The sequence below is a fragment of the Myxine glutinosa genome, chromosome 2, assembly GCF_964187855.1.
Source record: "Myxine glutinosa chromosome 2, kmMyxGlut1.1, whole genome shotgun sequence".
Lineage (NCBI taxonomy): Eukaryota > Metazoa > Chordata > Myxini > Myxiniformes > Myxinidae > Myxine > Myxine glutinosa.
This window is the reverse complement of record NC_136262.1, coordinates 85,778,538-85,796,062: the sequence shown is the minus strand read 5'-3', so window position 1 is coordinate 85,796,062 and position 17,525 is coordinate 85,778,538.

Sequence of the window (17,525 nt, the reverse complement as noted above, 5' to 3'; positions counted from 1 at the left end):
TACCTGGTGCCACCTGCACCCTCCTCCTCTTCCTGGACCAGTTGGTCAACACAACACACATCACCATCACTCACTCATACACTGCTCCACACACCTGTTCAGTTGCACACCTGTGCAATCTCACCTGTTTAATCCTCAACCACACGGCATCATCTCATCTAACTACTCCCCTCTGAAACTTGCGCTTCCCAGTCGCCCCTTTAAACTATTGCGCTCCTACGTCATTATCATCCACACTAAACTACCTGCGTCCCCACTACAGGTATCAGTCACTAACTAACCTTAACGTTACCTAATGTCATCTTCGCTAGATCCCTACACACCATATCCTAACCCACCCGGGCTAGTTTTCACTGCCATACACCCCATAAACTATAGCGCATTTGCCCCCACTTCTGTGGGGGGATGGTGGACTGCCCATCCCACCACATCGGGGAGGTCCTACTATCAATTTCGCACACCTAAATCCAACCAATCAAAAATTCTGCCAAGCATCTGCCAATCACCGTACCATCATCAAATTTTGCTTTTTTTTTCTAATTTCGGGGCCAAAACACTATCCTCATCACCCGTCTACTTATTAGATCCTCTCGGTGCGCCAATTCCCTTCCAAAGCTCGGCTTCGTACAGCCGAGCAATGAACGCGGGTTCTTTGGTGCCGGCGGCTGGATGCGTCCGGCACTCGGTGCAGGGACGGGGGCTTACCCGTGCCGAGATCCCACGCACCACCTCGGCGTGGAGCCATCCAATGTCCCGATCTCGACCTGCCGGCACGTCTCAACAAAAAGTGGTCGCCATGACGACCCTTCCTATCGAGCTGCCCGCTCCGCCTAGTGGAGCCCGGATGCGGCCGTTCCAAGTGAGGCCCAGCGTGGATTGCGTATGGCGGTCCTTTCGAACGCGAAGCCCGGCACGCACCGAGGGCCCGATTCGGCTATAAGTCGCTCTAACCGCTAACCCGGTTACCGTCGATGCTTCACCTGCATGGTTACATGCATACGCTACCCCTTTCTTGCTCATACCTCCAGCTGTTCCCATGCTCCTCGTACCTTTCCTTACACACCTCGGTACACTCATTCCGCTCACAGACTTGGTCACACACCTGACCACCGAACACCTTGGCACACATTCGTCGCTCGCACACCTCACCAACACACCTCTTCGCGCCCCCTCCTCTGTCACCTCCTCTGTGACCATCACAGGTGTGCTTTCACTCGCACACCCCACCACGTGCCTCACGACCAACTCAAGTGTGCATTCCCACACACGCTCTACCATTCCAGGTGTGAATCCTTCCATTCCAGGTGTACATCCTCGCTCACCTGTCACAACCAACTCACGCTCCGTGTCACTCTCACTACTCTCACCTCCACTCTCGGTCGCGCACTCACCCTTACTCTCGACAGCGCACTCTTTCCCCATGCACCTGTCTGTTACACACCTTTCTCGCGCACACTCTTGCGCACACTCTCCCGTTACATCCTCTGTAACACTCACCACAGGCGTGCATTCTCCCTTACTCTTGACAGCATGCGCTTTCCCCATGCACCCGTCCGTTACACACCTTTCTCGCGCATCCTCTTGCGCACACTTTTTCGTTACTTCCTCCGTAACACTTACCACACCGCGCTTCCATGTGTGAAGAAGCGGCTCTTCGTTTGCAAAAGAAGTCCACAAACAGTTTGAAAATGACGCAGCTTTATTAAAAACCAACTTATACAGATCTGGAGGAAGGCGAACATCGACAGCACGACTCGCCCTTGTGCCACGTTCAGACCTTCCTGGTGTGCAAAGATTCACAGTTTACTTATATAGGAACACGATTATCAGAAAATCTCCGAGAGAACAAAGGAACTGGCGAGAGTTCCTCCCACCGTTATCCCTAGCCCCCACCGTTATCCGCTCTGTCATTCGGGGGAGTGCAGCACGCACCTTATCATTCGGACCAGATGTAGTTTCAAAGCTCCGAGGTGACAGAAAATGTAACTCACAGAGAGAAGAGTGCATGCTTGGCCCAGATAAGACCATTATTCAAAGGTTTACAATCCGAGCATGAAACTACACATTCCACGCGCGTATAAACGTCCGCCAGCCCGCGGCTCGAGGCGCCATCTGCGAATCAAAGAGGGTTTTTACGGCCGGACTTATCTAGGTGAAAGGGCACACGTATACGAAAAACCATTTGCCCAGCACGACCGAAGCGAGCATTTCTCATTTATACTAAAGCGAAGAGAAAAGCCCTTTATTCACTTATGAAAATAGCATATAAGCAACATTAAAATCACAACATATTATTCAAGACGTCTTATACAGAATTCTTAGCAATAACGAATCTACGACTTGACATTCCTTCCTCTTGTCTCGTCGAGACAAAGTATCTTAAGAGACAACGTGCCACATCGGGCTTTATTGAAAAATAATTGTGTAATGCGGGTATCTCCCAAGGGCATATCGTGCGCCCAAAGCGCCTCGCCCGTGCATTTGGCGAACGTGTCGTGTGGTGCGTGCTTGGAGCCTGAGGGCTCAGAACATGAAAGTCCATTAACGTTTCGGATCCACAACGAAGGCGTCTGGTCCAGATGAGGTTCTGCTCCGCCAGGGGGCCAACAACCTCCCCTGCGGAACTTGCTCCCCCCACCCTTTGCAGACTCGGTCCTTGCAGATCTTCGAAGTTAATCAACGATCATGCCCATGAGGTCCCTCACGTGCTGCTGTTCTGGGGAATACATAATATTGTCAGTATCTTGTGTCTCAATTTCCTGGTCAGGGTACAGAGCGTAAAAATCCGATTCACTTGAAGCATTTGAACTTAATACATATGAAGCAAAGAGAGGAACTTCCTTTATGTCAAAGTCTCCCTTGGGCGCCTGGTCGGCTTGCGGGTCTAAGATATCCACGTCGGGTCCCTCGACCGCCAGACCCAGCGTCGCAATCAGATCCATAGTTGGGTCGGAAGGGGGCGTGCAGCTGTCAGCTTGTAATACATAAGCAGCGTTAGCCAGTACACGCAAGGGGTTTATAGCACAAGTATCACAGTCATCACATACACCGTTACAGGCAGCAGCCAGTTCCCACATGGGATCCACACAAGTATCACAGTCGTCACAAAATTCAATACAATTTTCTGGAGCGTTGGTCGCAACTGCCTTGTTGAAGGACCCGTTCAGGTCGACGGCCTCTGTGGTCAGAGCCATAGTCGTTGTCGGCGGCTTCTTCACTTTCCATCCTGTAAAATACTTTCTCATACAGAGGAGGACTAGAGATTTCATTAGTGCCCCCCAAATTACTACCCCGATTATCACAGCTAGTGCGGTCAATAACCACTTCACTATGGTGCCCGTCCATCCCCGGAACCAGTCAGTGAGCCAGCTAAATGTATAAGAATTTTCGCGCGCAATCCGATCGATCGTCAGGGCGTGGCTAGTTTCCCTTAGTCTCACTATTGCGGCTGACACTCCTTCAGATGGATCGGGTATGTAAGTGCAACATTTTCCCTCTATAATTCCGCATACCCCCCCCTTTCTCTGCCAAGAGCATGTCCAAAGCCACCCGATTCTGCATCACCATTGTACGCATGTGAATCACCGTATCCAATAGTATGTCATGAGCCGTAGCGGTGTCGTTTGCCACCTTTTCTAGGGCCAAAGCCAATTTATCTATCCGGAAACTATCCATGACTGTGCCCGCTCCTGGGAAGAAGAAACCAAACACCTTTTCCCATAGGCTCCCGTGTAGTTTAGTGGTTCCATCTTCGTTCATGACTGACCTCTTATAACGCCTGTCCAAGGACTTTGGGTCTAGCTCATCCAGTATCTCAACGTCAGGAAGGACTGAACCCAGATAACATGTGCCCCCCCAATTATTTGGTAAATAGGGGTAAGCCTTGTCGCCGCATATAAACATTGTCCCATGGGGTGGGACCAGGTGGGTGGATAAGCACCGGAGTCCCTTTACCACCCCATTAATCCTACTAACCCCCCTGGAGAATGTTATAGCCGTTATGTTGTGGTTGTGTTTATCTTGCAGTACTATTCGTAATGTAATCCCTGAGCTCCCTTGTCCCAGCTTCCCGGGGAGAGTGTAGGCGCATTCTGATTCTCCCATACGCAAGTGGCCGGAACCCTGGAGGCAGACCCTCCCTTTCTGTGGTTTGACCCAGACGGGGGCAGGCCTCTCGGCCACATGGGCAATCATTGACGGGCGATAATTAAATTGTCGATTGCAACTCTTGCCGTTGTCAACCCCTTCTCTTTCCAGCGTGGTGACTAAACATGGGGAATCGATAGGTTGTGAGCAGAGGTCATTGAGGGACAGAGGTAGCACTATCATGTGTATTCCTGTGGTGCCTGCTTGGGGAAAGTGCATGCACGACCAGCAGTGTGTCCTATTTTGAATTGTTGCCACCTCCCTGGCCACTTTCCAATATGTGTTTTCCCCCCTCTTTGGGGCCTTATCCTGGGGGTGTGGCGTGAGTATGTATTCGATGCATGGTGTGTGTTTAGTTTCGCCACTGGCCGCTCCTGGGGTCCAGACGCTGCACCGGACCTGCATAGTCATGCCTTTCTCTAGGCGCGTGCGTGTTTGTAGCTTAAAATCAGAGGTTCCCCATTTGTATCCTGGTTGGGCCAAGGTCTCAATGCTAGCTTGCCCGTTTTCCCGGAACTCTCGTTGCTTTTGTAGTACCATGCCAACGCGTCCAGGCCCTGCCGACAGTGCTAGCCAATTTATGTTCACCCAATTTGTGTGCAGGGCTTTCTGTTCGAAACATGGTAGTGATACTCTTTGTCCCCATGTTACGGTGAGGTGTCGGGTTTCGTTTTCGCATCTATTGGAATCGGAGTTTCCCCTAGCTGCTGTCGCTATCAATAGTATTGTACCTATGATTAGGCCCATCCTTACTGTGGTTGCTGTGGTGTAGTGTCTGGTGCTTGTATGGCCAACTTACAGTGCGTGGCGTGGATCCACGAGGTCTTGCCCTCGCAAAAGACTGCCGTTGGTGTAGTCAGCAACACCTGGACTGGTCCCTTCCACCTTGGTTCCAAGGCGTTCTTGCAGGTGAAGTGCTCCACGAACACCTGGTCTTTTTCCTCTGGTGGAACACCTGGTCCACAAGTCTCCTGGGAACGCCTGGTCTACAGGTCTCCAATTCATAGATTCAATTCATTCAATTCATAGTTTCATCCAGTCCAATTCAAATTAAATTCAATCCTTCTCTCAGCATCCCATTACCTGTTTCCAACATCAATAAAAATAAAATTATAAAATTAATAAAAATCAATCATCTCAAATCTCAAATCAAATCAAAAAATCAATCAAAATCATAAAAAATCAATAAAATAATAAAAATAAACGAAAATTACTTCAGCTAGAGTTTCAACTAGAATTAACACAAACAAACCACCATTAACCTCCATTAACACAAACAAACCACCATTAACCTCCATTAACCTCCCCCTATTATTTATTTATTTTCACGAATAAACAAATAATAGAAATAACCTGGTCTACTTCCAATTTCAATTCTGGTCAGTTCTGGTGTCTGGTCACACACAATGTTTTCCTCACCCACTGTGATTCGCTCAAAATAGATTCTCACTGTTATGTCTGAAATTCGTCTCATGAAAACCCATTCAAGAGTCCGGTGTAACAGACAGCCAAACACATAGACACGCCGAAGACCCCAGGGTACCCATCAAACTAGCTTGTCCCCAGATCCACAACACAGCGAAACATGTAACTTTACTAAAACTAGAACGGGCACTCGGTAGAGCGCATACCTTCGCCGCAGCTACTTTTGTTGCCAAAATAAAAGACTACAAGATCTGTGTAGCAAAGCCACACCTACGTTGTCATGCGGGAAGATTTGTTTCAAATTAAACCATTCTATCCCGCCAAAAGTTTGATATTGTAATCACATCCATGACCTTTTCATGACCTTGACCTTGACCTTTGACCCGATCGATTCCAAAATCTAATCAAATGGTTCCCGGATAATAACCTATCATCCCACCAAATTTCATGCGAATCGGTTGAATACTTTTTGAGTTATGCGAATAACATACACATACACACACACAGACATACAAATAAATACACAGCGATCAAAACATAACCTTCCGCTTTTGCGAAGGTAATAATCACTTACTCATAACTAATACTCATAATAACTCATAATTACTTATGTAATTACTCATGCCAATACTTACTCAAAATAATGTAATATCCCAATCTTCACCCCCTATGCAAATCGAAGCACCCCGGACAATCCACAACCAATATCAACCACTGTAGCCGCCTTCCCGACTCCAGGCAGCCACACGCAGCCACATACATCTCCATCCACGTCACACAAGACAACAGCCAACGAGTGTGTCCACCACACAGAAACCTTTGGCAATGCAACAACCGAACTCCCAGACAACCAACAACAAAACCCAATCCATCTCCATGGCTCATCAAGCAGTTCCAACTTAATCCAGCTTCACATACCGATTTCCCCAAAAACTCGTGAAACTTCACCCCCATTCTGGAAAAACCCTGGACTAAACCCTGACACCCTAAATAACTTCAGACCCATCTCCAACCTACCCTTTCTTTCAAAAGTTTTGGAACGTGCTGTGGCCACTCAACTCAAACATCACCACTCTGCCAATAACCTGTATGAAACATCCCAATCCGGATTCTGCTCCAGCCACAGTACTGAAACTGCTCTCCTCAAAGTCACCAGCGACCTTCTCTCTCCTCTGACGCCGGCAACCTCAACATTTTCATCCTCCTCACCTCAACGCCTCCTTTGACATCATCAATCACACCATCCTCCTCACCCTGTTTAGACCAGCTTGTGCCTATTAAACCCAAATCAGTTCACTCCCAAGCCTACAAGGACCACCTACAGCACTGCAAAGATGTCCTCTACTCCACCTACTACTCTCAAATTATCCACTCTGGCTCCGGAATCCCAAAAGCACTCTTCTCTACAATAAACAAACTAAATAAACAAATAAATAAACAAACTTTACAACGTGAACAAACTCCTCAGCGCCCTGGATACCACCACCTGTCATTCAGAGTAGACAACAGCATCTCCTTTCTGGCTTTCAGCATCTCCTTTCTCCTTTCTGGCATCCAAATAAAATTCTGGCTTCAAATCAACTTCCTCGAACTTAACTATGATAAATCTAAATTAATCTTCGTTTGCCCAAAACCACTCACCAAATCCACCCATAACTTTGCCCCCAACATCGATGGTTTCCCAGTATCCACCTTCCCTCACATCCGGAATCTTGGCATCATCATTGACCAAAACCCTCTCCTTTGGAAAATACACTAAACAGATCATAAAGACAGCCTTCTTTCACCTTAAAACATCGCCCGTCTCTGTCCATCCCTTTCCTTTCTGGTTCAAGATTACTCATTTTATTCAATTAATTGGAGCACGATGCATTTTTTTTTTTTTTTTTTTTTTGAATTGTGATAAACTGATCATTTGAACACAAATTGAACAAAATTAATCGAACAAAACACTTCCATTAACTCGACATTCTTTTCACAGCACAAAGTTCACTTGAACATCCTTTTCCTGGATACTCCCTCTTTATTTTTATTTTTATTTATTATTATTTTTTTACAATAAAAATAACCTAGTTTTATCATCACATTTACAATTTTCATATTTCCACTCTCACCAGTGAATACAAATGGCACCGGTATGTAGACGTCACACGTTATCAAACTGTATGGTGTTGGGATATATATCATCCACTGGATCGTAATTTCAACCATGCTTCTCCACTTGCAACCCAAATATTTTCCATGAAATAAATAAAATGAATTTTATGAATCTTCTCATTATTCGAAAGTTTACAAAATGTCCCAAATCTGTATATTATTTTCTACTGTGGTTATATTAAACCATTATTTTACAAAATCCAACTTTCAATAAACTGAAAAATGCTTCGCCATGGAATAGTCCACCACTCATATAAATAAATCATAAGAGTTCTGCGAAACATCTCCATCTTTAAAACTTAGCCAACCAATTTTAAACCACATGTTTTCCCCCCAAAAAACAAGTCACATTCTTTGTATATTGCCAACATTGTTCATCGTTTAAGTATCATCCAGAACTAAATTTTTATAAACCATCAACTTGTAGATGCATTTATTTATATCCCATTAACCCAAGAACTCTCAATTGCTTGGTTATATTTTAGTAATGTCATATATCCATATTTCTTTTCCAAAATGTTCCTGATATACACATTAATCCCATCTGTCTTTGTTTCCAGATCAACTCAAATCAAGAAATCGACGCAAATCCTTATTACCTCCAATCAACTCAAAATTAAATCAAACAATTCAAAACCAGATCGGATCAGCGATCAGAAATCACTTTTCCAATCAACACATTCCAAGCAACAATTCATTCAAAGACCAAGCTTAAAAACACAACTCTCATCTTACTGTGACAAATAAGCAACCAACCTACTTCACACTAAAACAAATAACTTTTCATCACCCCTTTCTTCTCCACCGCCTCTTACACTTAAACAGATCACAATTACTCACTCATACACTGTTGCCCATCATGAAATCCCAGTAGGTTGTTCTTCAATCCCAACCATCATGTGATCCCAACCACCACTTCTGACACCATTGTCGACGTCTCCATTTATTTCGTTCCTCATGGGGTTGGTGTTTTATGGCCTTTACCTCCTACCCAATCACACTGCACATCATTCCCCGTCCTTGATGGATAATTTTACATCCAGATGGGCACAGCATCCCATTTTTGGCGACCCAGCCCTGAAACAAGCCCCTGGACTCCTTGCAGGCTGGACCAAAACCCCTGGACGAGGTTGCATCCCAGTACTGACTCTGCTACCTTCTTGCAAACCACTTCAACTCCATGAATTTTACATGTTTCGTGAACAGAACAAAGCACTCTGTAATCGTCAGATTGAAACTGCCCCAAACCCGTCCATATAAACTCCATTGTTGTCCTGTCCATCTCTCTGTGTTACATTTACATTTTGTGACTCACAGTACCTGCCTCCATGGAACAATGACGCCTAAGCACTCAATTAGCCCTCCCAGTACCAAAGACTTACAATCAGACCGACAGACAGACAAATAACAGAGGCATGTCGCCAGCCCCAGCACAGGACATCACCTTTCCGGGCAGGCACAATATAATCCACAGTATCGAAATGCCAATTTCTATCTGGAGCCTCGCAAAGCCAAAATCGGGCATGTTCACTGCATTTCAACCTCCAACCACACGGGGTGTTCCACCCTGCGCCTGCTCCACCATGCAACCCGATCTGTACTTGGTGCGCCCGGCGCCCCCTATAATCAGCGAGTTATAATAACCACAATATACTTACTTGGTGTACCAATATACCAATATACAGCACCCACCTCTTGATACCACAACTTAATTCATGTTACTTGCATCTCTTTGCATCTTCCCAATTGTCCTCCATTTACCATGACTATCCCCATTGCTCGGTCACACACGTCACTGTGCTCGGCCCGGTTAAATTAAACTCAAGCGTACTGTACCTGACGCTTCCGGTCGGCACCGGAAGTCTGTTTATTTCTTGAGACCCCTGAATCGGGACATCAACGACAATTACAACGACAAACAGAACTCGATATTCTCTGTTCACTAATTACGTACGTGATTTCAGTTTTAACCCACAATATAATGTCCCGATATTCTCCAGATTTAAGTCCTATATATCCTGCCGTTAAATCAACCTCCAGTAGACTGACAGCCTGTCGTTCTTCCAAGGTTAGTGAATTATCTCCGACCTCTTTCCCTTACAAATCTCGAACAAAGGTCAAATGAACTTTAAAAGGTCAAACTTCAAACGGAGAAAGGTGGTACCAGTTCTCATTCCACAACTAATACAAGTCCGGCGACATTCCCGTTCCTTGCAAGAACTCCACATCCGGACAGACAAACGACCACTATCGTGGCTCCACATCGCAAAATGCTAGCTTCTACGAATCCAACAACCGTATAACTCCACAGACAGACATACACAACCACATCCTCCTCGCGCCCACACCTTGGCACAAGCCACACCACATACCGACAGTTGAAACTGAACGTCCGACATCCAGCAAAGTCGAAATGACCCACAATGCATTTGGGCACACATCCTCCTCTGAGAGTGGGCGAGTTATCGCCGGCACTCTGAGCAAATCTCATGCTCTGAACCCAATTCAACAAACTCAACAACAACTGCTCTTATTTCCCATCCTGACAACAACAATTACAACGACAACTGCCCAAAACCGAGAGCCCCCCATTCAGCGCACACGTGACTCGCGGTTCGCTCGGCTCCTGCCCGAACGCACAATAACTCTACCCAAACTTCCACGGAGCCGCACGGCGGAAACACAGGTTTGTACCACACTTTAATTAAACGAACATCGCCAGGATTCTCGGATAGATGTTAATTTCACAACACACATGACAAAAATCCGATTTAAATTCAGAGATCACCGATCGACCTGGCACAACCATCTCAACGCGACGACGCCACGCCGCCCCCCGTCCTGGCGCGCACCCTCGTGCCTCCACACGAATCCCAACACTCCCGCCTCGCGGTTTCCTGCGAGGCTCGTAGCCGTGGCAACCAAAACTGCGCGCCGCTCTCGAATGAGGGCCGCCATAACAGTGAGCTGTCAGAACATTGAGCTGTCAGAACTCATCCCTAGCTCGTAAACATCGCAAAAAAACAGGATCTCTGACGCTTTACCTCTCTGACCCCAAATGCACTACATGACATCAATTCTAAAGGTGAGCTGCCTCAGTGATATATCCCACACATACAATCCACAATATCTGCCATTGAATGAACTCTTCGATTCCAGTCAAACACACACTTCGACCCAAACTCTGAACCTCCAGTTCCACAAACTCCAAACCTCCGTCCGACTGCCGCTCGAAAGACAAAGCAGCCCATCCTGCAACCATCTCCAAGAAACCGCTTCATATCAACAGTAGGTCGACAAGGGCACTCCGAGTGCTTTCCTGACCCGATTTATATCAATTCGCTTCCCAAACAACTCCCAAACAGATGAAAATCCGGACTCAGTTCAGGACCTCGCCTGTTCTCTCGGATAGACGCTAAAATGGACATTCCCGGCCTGAATTTCCCGCATGTCGAGCAGATCACTTACAAAGCTTCACACCGAAACCCTCTGCTTTGCATATGTCATACAGACAAATGCATTGGCCAGATACACACGTCAATTAATATCCCAATATACATTCATTCCTCATTCATATACCAGTGAGTCTCCCAGACTTCGCGCGAAACTCAGATCGACTCAAATCATGCCTTTCTCCAGCCACTCCCATGTATAATCTTTGCTCATTCATGTTACGTCTCTCATTCAAGGAAAAGGATTTTTGGGACGGGTTGGACGGGGTGGGTTGAGGTGAAAAAGGGAAGGCAGGGCGGGGTGTTGGGGTGTTGCCTAGAGCCCCGGGACTGAGCTCAGGTCTTGGGGGGGTGGGGGGTGTTGCCTAGAGCCCCGGGACTGAGCTCAGGTCTTGGGGGGGGTGGGGGGTCTTGGTCTGGCATCTGGTCCAGCGGCATCAATCGCTGATTTACTTGCTTAACTGCTTACTTACTTGTCCTCTGTCTGGTGTAGCTTCAATAACCATAGCTGCAATGCTTAAAATTTCAATATTTCAAAAACCATTCCTGTCCTTCTCACCCTGTGGCCACCTGGCCCATTTCCTGTGAGCTTATTTATTTTCTCTTGTCCACCAGATCCTGGCCTGTTTTATCTGGACCTCTGTTGCTTGCTTCCTTCTGTCCGGCCTACCTGGTACCTGCGCGTTATCCTTTTACTGGCCATGTTCTTATGGCCCTCTAAGTTAGCCACAGCCCTTCGTTCCCTGGCATGCAATGGCATACCCCATCTTGTCTCTGGGCTGTTCCTTCCTGGAAAAATCTTGGCCACCTGGCTTCAACCTATATGGCTGTCCGACCTCATTTTCCCCTCCTGGTGCTAACTGTAACTTTAAGCTTACTGTTAAGTCCTTACTGGTATCCTGCGCAAAATCTATTCTTAGCTTTACCCTTAATGTTTATCCTGGCTTTAACAAAGCCACGTCATTCTGAGGCCTAAAATGAGCCTTTACTTACAATTTCTGTTCGAGTGCAGGCAGCGCGGACACAGGGAGACTGGACCCGCTCGAGGGAGGAAGGTACGAATTTGGAATAATAGCCCTCTGATATAAAACAACTCTCACCTTTAATCAAATCAGCGTGCCGGCGCCGGCCTCAGGCAGCCTTCCTCCTGTCCCTCGGGCTCCGTTTCCCGTCGTCCGGTGCTGCACCCCACTCCTGGTACCATCTGTGAAGAAGCGGCTCTTCGTTTGCAAAAGAAGTCCACAAACAGTTTGAAAATGACGCAGCTTTATTAAAAACCAACTTATACAGATCTGGAGGAAGGCGAACATCGACAGCACGACTCGCCCTTGTGCCACGTTCAGACCTTCCTGGTGTGCAAAGATTCACAGTTTACTTATATAGGAACACGATTATCAGAAAATCTCCGAGAGAACAAAGGAACTGGCGAGAGTTCCTCCCACCGTTATCCCTAGCCCCCACCGTTATCCGCTCTGTCATTCGGGGGAGTGCAGCACGCACCTTATCATTCGGACCAGATGTAGTTTCAAAGCTCCGAGGTGACAGAAAATGTAACTCACAGAGAGAAGAGTGCATGCTTGGCCCAGATAAGACCATTATTCAAAGGTTTACAATCCGAGCATGAAACTACACATTCCACGCGCGTATAAACGTCCGCCAGCCCGCGGCTCGAGGCGCCATCTGCGAATCAAAGAGGGTTTTTACGGCCGGACTTATCTAGGTGAAAGGGCACACGTATACGAAAAACCATTTGCCCAGCACGACCGAAGCGAGCATTTCTCATTTATACTAAAGCGAAGAGAAAAGCCCTTTATTCACTTATGAAAATAGCATATAAGCAACATTAAAATCATAACATATTATTCAAGACGTCTTATACAGAATTCTTAGCAATAACGAATCTACGACTTGACACATGTACCCCCTTGCACACGCGCTTCGACCAACTCACTCTCGACAGCACACTCACTGGTCGGCGCGCACTTTTTCCTCACACACCCCATGGTCGGACATTCTCGCACACCTCTTTTTTCGCACACCAGACCTGTCGCACACTTCACCAACGGCCTTTCACGAACACCCGGGTCCAAACCAATCCCCAAGCCGACTGAAGCTTTCCTCACATCATATACATTGCCGAATATTTCGCCACTCACCTTGGCACCTCGTCTCCGCACCTCTTTTGCCACCTGCAAACTCTTTATTTGGTTAGTGAGCATCACATTATGAGTTGAGCACCGACCTTGCACATATTCCATCACCTCCTCCTGGATTTCTCTTTTAGTTTCTGTCCGTCTCTTCTTAATTTCACTCACCTCTTCTTCCACTTCCTCTAATTTTTGCTTCACCTCTTTTATTTCCCGGTGCGTCTCCTCAAGTTCGTCCTCTAATGCTACCGTGACCGTCTCTATGTGCATCCTCACCTCTCGGTCCTTCGTCTCCATTATCTCTGTCACCTCGTCCACCCTCATTGTCAGTCCCTCACGTACCATCTGGCATTGCCTCTGTGTCGCTATTAAGTCATTTTTAATTTCTTTTTGTGTCGCCTTTAACCATCCTAGTACCGCAGTGTTCTTTTGAACCTGCTCCACTAGTTCTTTTTGTCCCTCCGTCAGCTGTTCCACCTCCTCCGTCAGATCTTCTATTCCCCCTTGTAACTTTGCCGTATTATTTCTCACCTCTTTCTCCATACGCTTCTCACCTCGCTTTACCTCCTCGCGTAGCCCCGAGACCTCCTCACTCACACCTCGTCGTATCTCCTCTTTCATCTCCTCCATCTCCTTTGTAGATGCCACCCTCATCTGTCCCAATTCATCCCTCTGAGCATCCAATTTGGTTTCTACCCCGATTTTTACCTCCTCTATCTGCTCTCCCATTTGTTTAATTTCTCGGGCGGATTGCTCCCCTATCTCCCGCAATTTGTTTTCCATCTTGTTTTCTAACCCCTCTAACCCATTTTTCACCCCTTCTATCCCATTGTCTAACCCCTCAAATTTCTTGTCTAACCCCTCAAATTTCTTGTCTAACCATTCACCGGTACCCCTCACTTCGTCCCTCATTACCCCTATCAATCTGCTTTCCATTTTCTCACTATCAGCCCTCCTTCTGTCTTCCATTTGTTCCATACTGTCGTTTTTTTCCTGCATTTCCACCATGAATTGGGCCATGAAGGCTTGCATTTGGACCGTGCTCATTGGTTCCGCGGCCGTGGCCCCCTCAACCACGTGCGCGAGAGCGCCATTTTGTGCACCTGATACCCCCTCAACCACATTGCCAATGTTCTCCTCCTCTCCTTCCTCCACATACATTTCCCCGAGGTCCTGGGTCGATTCTACCCCGTCTATCTCTCCCACCGGCATCCCGTCGCCTTGACCAGCCATGGCGCGATTTCAAAATTCGGGTTTTGTAAAGCAAAAGCAAATTTCACCGTTAATAATTTCGAGCGCGTGAAGCGCGCTTCGGGTCCAATCCCACTTCCCGACACCAATTGTTACTGATCGCGGTTTAGATGGTATGATGGGCCGAGCGGATGGTCCAACCGCGACCGAACAGTTACTCCCCGATTAGAACCCGATTCCACCCAAACCTCGGCCGGATCGCACCGCAGCTATTCAATAGGGAAAAGACAAAGGCGACACGGATGTGAAGAAGAAGAAGAAGACAAAAAGGTTGGAAATACTACTAAATTTATTCCTACTATTTACATGCTCAAAGTAACCAAGGAGAAGGAAAGATAATAAAATAATATACAGAAGAATCAGAGACACAGTGCAATTATTAGCTTATACAGACTTAATTAACCCAGGGACAGAACAAACAAAACAAACTCACGTACACAAGAAGGGTGGAAAGGCAGGAGGTGGATGGCTGGAGGGAGAGGAAGGTCCAAGGGGGTCCTGCAGCACAACCGGCGTGTTTAGCAGCCGCCGTTCCTTCACGGCCCTGCTCCAAACCGCCGTTCAGGCCCCCAAGCTGCTGTTGTGGCTGCTGTGGACGTCGCGTGCTTTGCCAGGCCTTGTCCGACTCGTCTGGTCCAAACCCTCAACTCTTTTTTGGTCCACTCACTCTTTACCACCGACTCCTCACCGCAACCAACGCAACCAACTGACCACCGACTCCACTGACTGACTCCTCACGACTCTCTCTTGGCCCTGGTGTCTCCTCACCACCGACAACTCAACGCAACCAACGCAACCACTGACCCTCCTCTGACGACCAACTCACGACTCTCTCTTGGCCCTGGTGTCTCCTCACCACCGACAACTCAACGCAACCAACGCAACCACTGACCCTCCTCTGACGACCAACTCACGACTCTCTCACTTGCTTCTTGCGTGCGCGCCTTTTATAGCGCCTCCAGCGATCAAGCCGCCGGCCTTCCTGACACGCCCATCGGTGTGCTCACCTCGGCCCTGGTTGGTCACGCGACCCTCTCGCTCCGCCCTTGATGACGACGGGCGGGCACGCCCCTCTTCCCCTCTATGACGAGGTGGAGACACGCCTTTCTTCTCCGACCCTGCCTCGTGGTCAATGGCGGTTATTGGAGGGGAGGTAATTGACAATCGAGGCTCGGCAATGACGAAAGGGGATGTGAAAGGAATGGGGATTTTGGGGATGGGAATGAAAGGGGATCTATTCTCTTTCACTGGTGCAATGGAGTACTTCAATTAATGGGAGACACAGCCTTACTCTAAAACACAGAATAAGAGATAACTATCAAACAGGGGTATTCTATTATTTGGCTGACGTGTATGCTTGTGGACTAATTATGGGATGCCCTTTCACCTTTACACAGCTCCGGAGGTAGGGGGGCGCAGAATAAACAATAATAATAATAGTACAGCACACAATCAAAAAAATACAGTCCTCATCTCCGCAACAATACTTTCGATACCTTCGCCATTTTTATCCGTGATATTGAAGCCCCAAAGAGAGTTGTGGCTATTGAATTCTCCACACCAAATTACAACCCCTTCACACTTCTTGAACACCTCATGGAGCAGACTGAGATTCAATGATTTGCAGGGATTGTAGAGGTATATGATCGATAAATCTTCCCTGAACCAAAGAATCCTGATAATCAATTCCAGTTCAGCAGCACCTTCCATGTCCTCAAAGGAAAAACCGAGCTTTAAAAAAACCTTGTAACCTCCTCCACTCCCCCTCACTCTATCCTTGCGAGCGAAGGTATAACCATGGATCCGGAATTGCTTGGCACTTTTGAGCCAGGTTTCTTGAATACATATGATGACAGGCCGGGGTGTTAGCTCGTTAAGAACTTTTTATATTCATCATCATGGGCTGCTAAACTTCATGCATTGCACTGAATTATTTTAATTACTCAATGGATGAATCCTGAGACTGTCTGGAGCTGCTCGTAGCACCAGACTTGAGTAATTTATTGATCTCTTTGAAAGAAATCCCCACCACGTCCAAATGCTTCTGAGCTGCGGCAGAGATTATGCCTATTTTATCTGTTATTCTTTTAGCTTGGGCTGCACAATTGACAACTTCTGCAATGAAGCCAATATACCCCAGTTTTGAAAAGCTCATGCCCATACTGATTCTTGATCCATCGGTTTGGCATTCTTGATCACTCATCTAGGTCTGATCACCGATTCTTGATCACCGATCTTGTTCGAGTTTTGGCCTGGTCTGCACCCTCCCCTCCCCCCCCCCCCCCCCCCACCCCTATTGCATTGGGCTTCCATGGTTGTCCCGCAGAGACCAGGTGGCTCTATCCAGGCTAAAACTTGGGCACTGTCGCCTTAATTCATATCTTCACATGATAGGGTGTTACCCTGCAGGGACCTGCAACACCTGTAGGAAACCCGAAAATTTGACTCACTTGTTTCTGGAATGCCGCCTGTATGATGGACCCATGTTGCTCCTATTTAAAATCATTAGAGAGGCGGGGGTTGTCGTGACTGATCTGCTGGTCATTGTTGGTCATTTAAACCAGAAGCATCCTCGACTGTGCAAGGCGGTCCTAAACTTTTTGAAAGTGAGCGGGAGACCCATATAGTTTTATGGATCTCCCATCGGCTTTTTTATTTTTATTTTTTGGTTATGTTTTCTTTTCACCAGTTATGTTCAGGCACATGGCGTGTATGGAGCCTCACGGCTCTGAAAATGCCATAAAATGTAAAAGAAGAGAAGAAGAAGGCCGAGCCTCAGATGTCGACGGACGTCTTGCGGAAATCGAGAGCGTTTCTGGTTCTTCCGGTGTTGCGTATTGCGGCTCACTCCCTTTCTCGTGGATGCCGAGCATCTAGTTAGTAGACTAGTGGGTTGGAACCTATCTCCTCGGGAGGTATGAGGCAGGGGTGATATAATAGGTAGTAG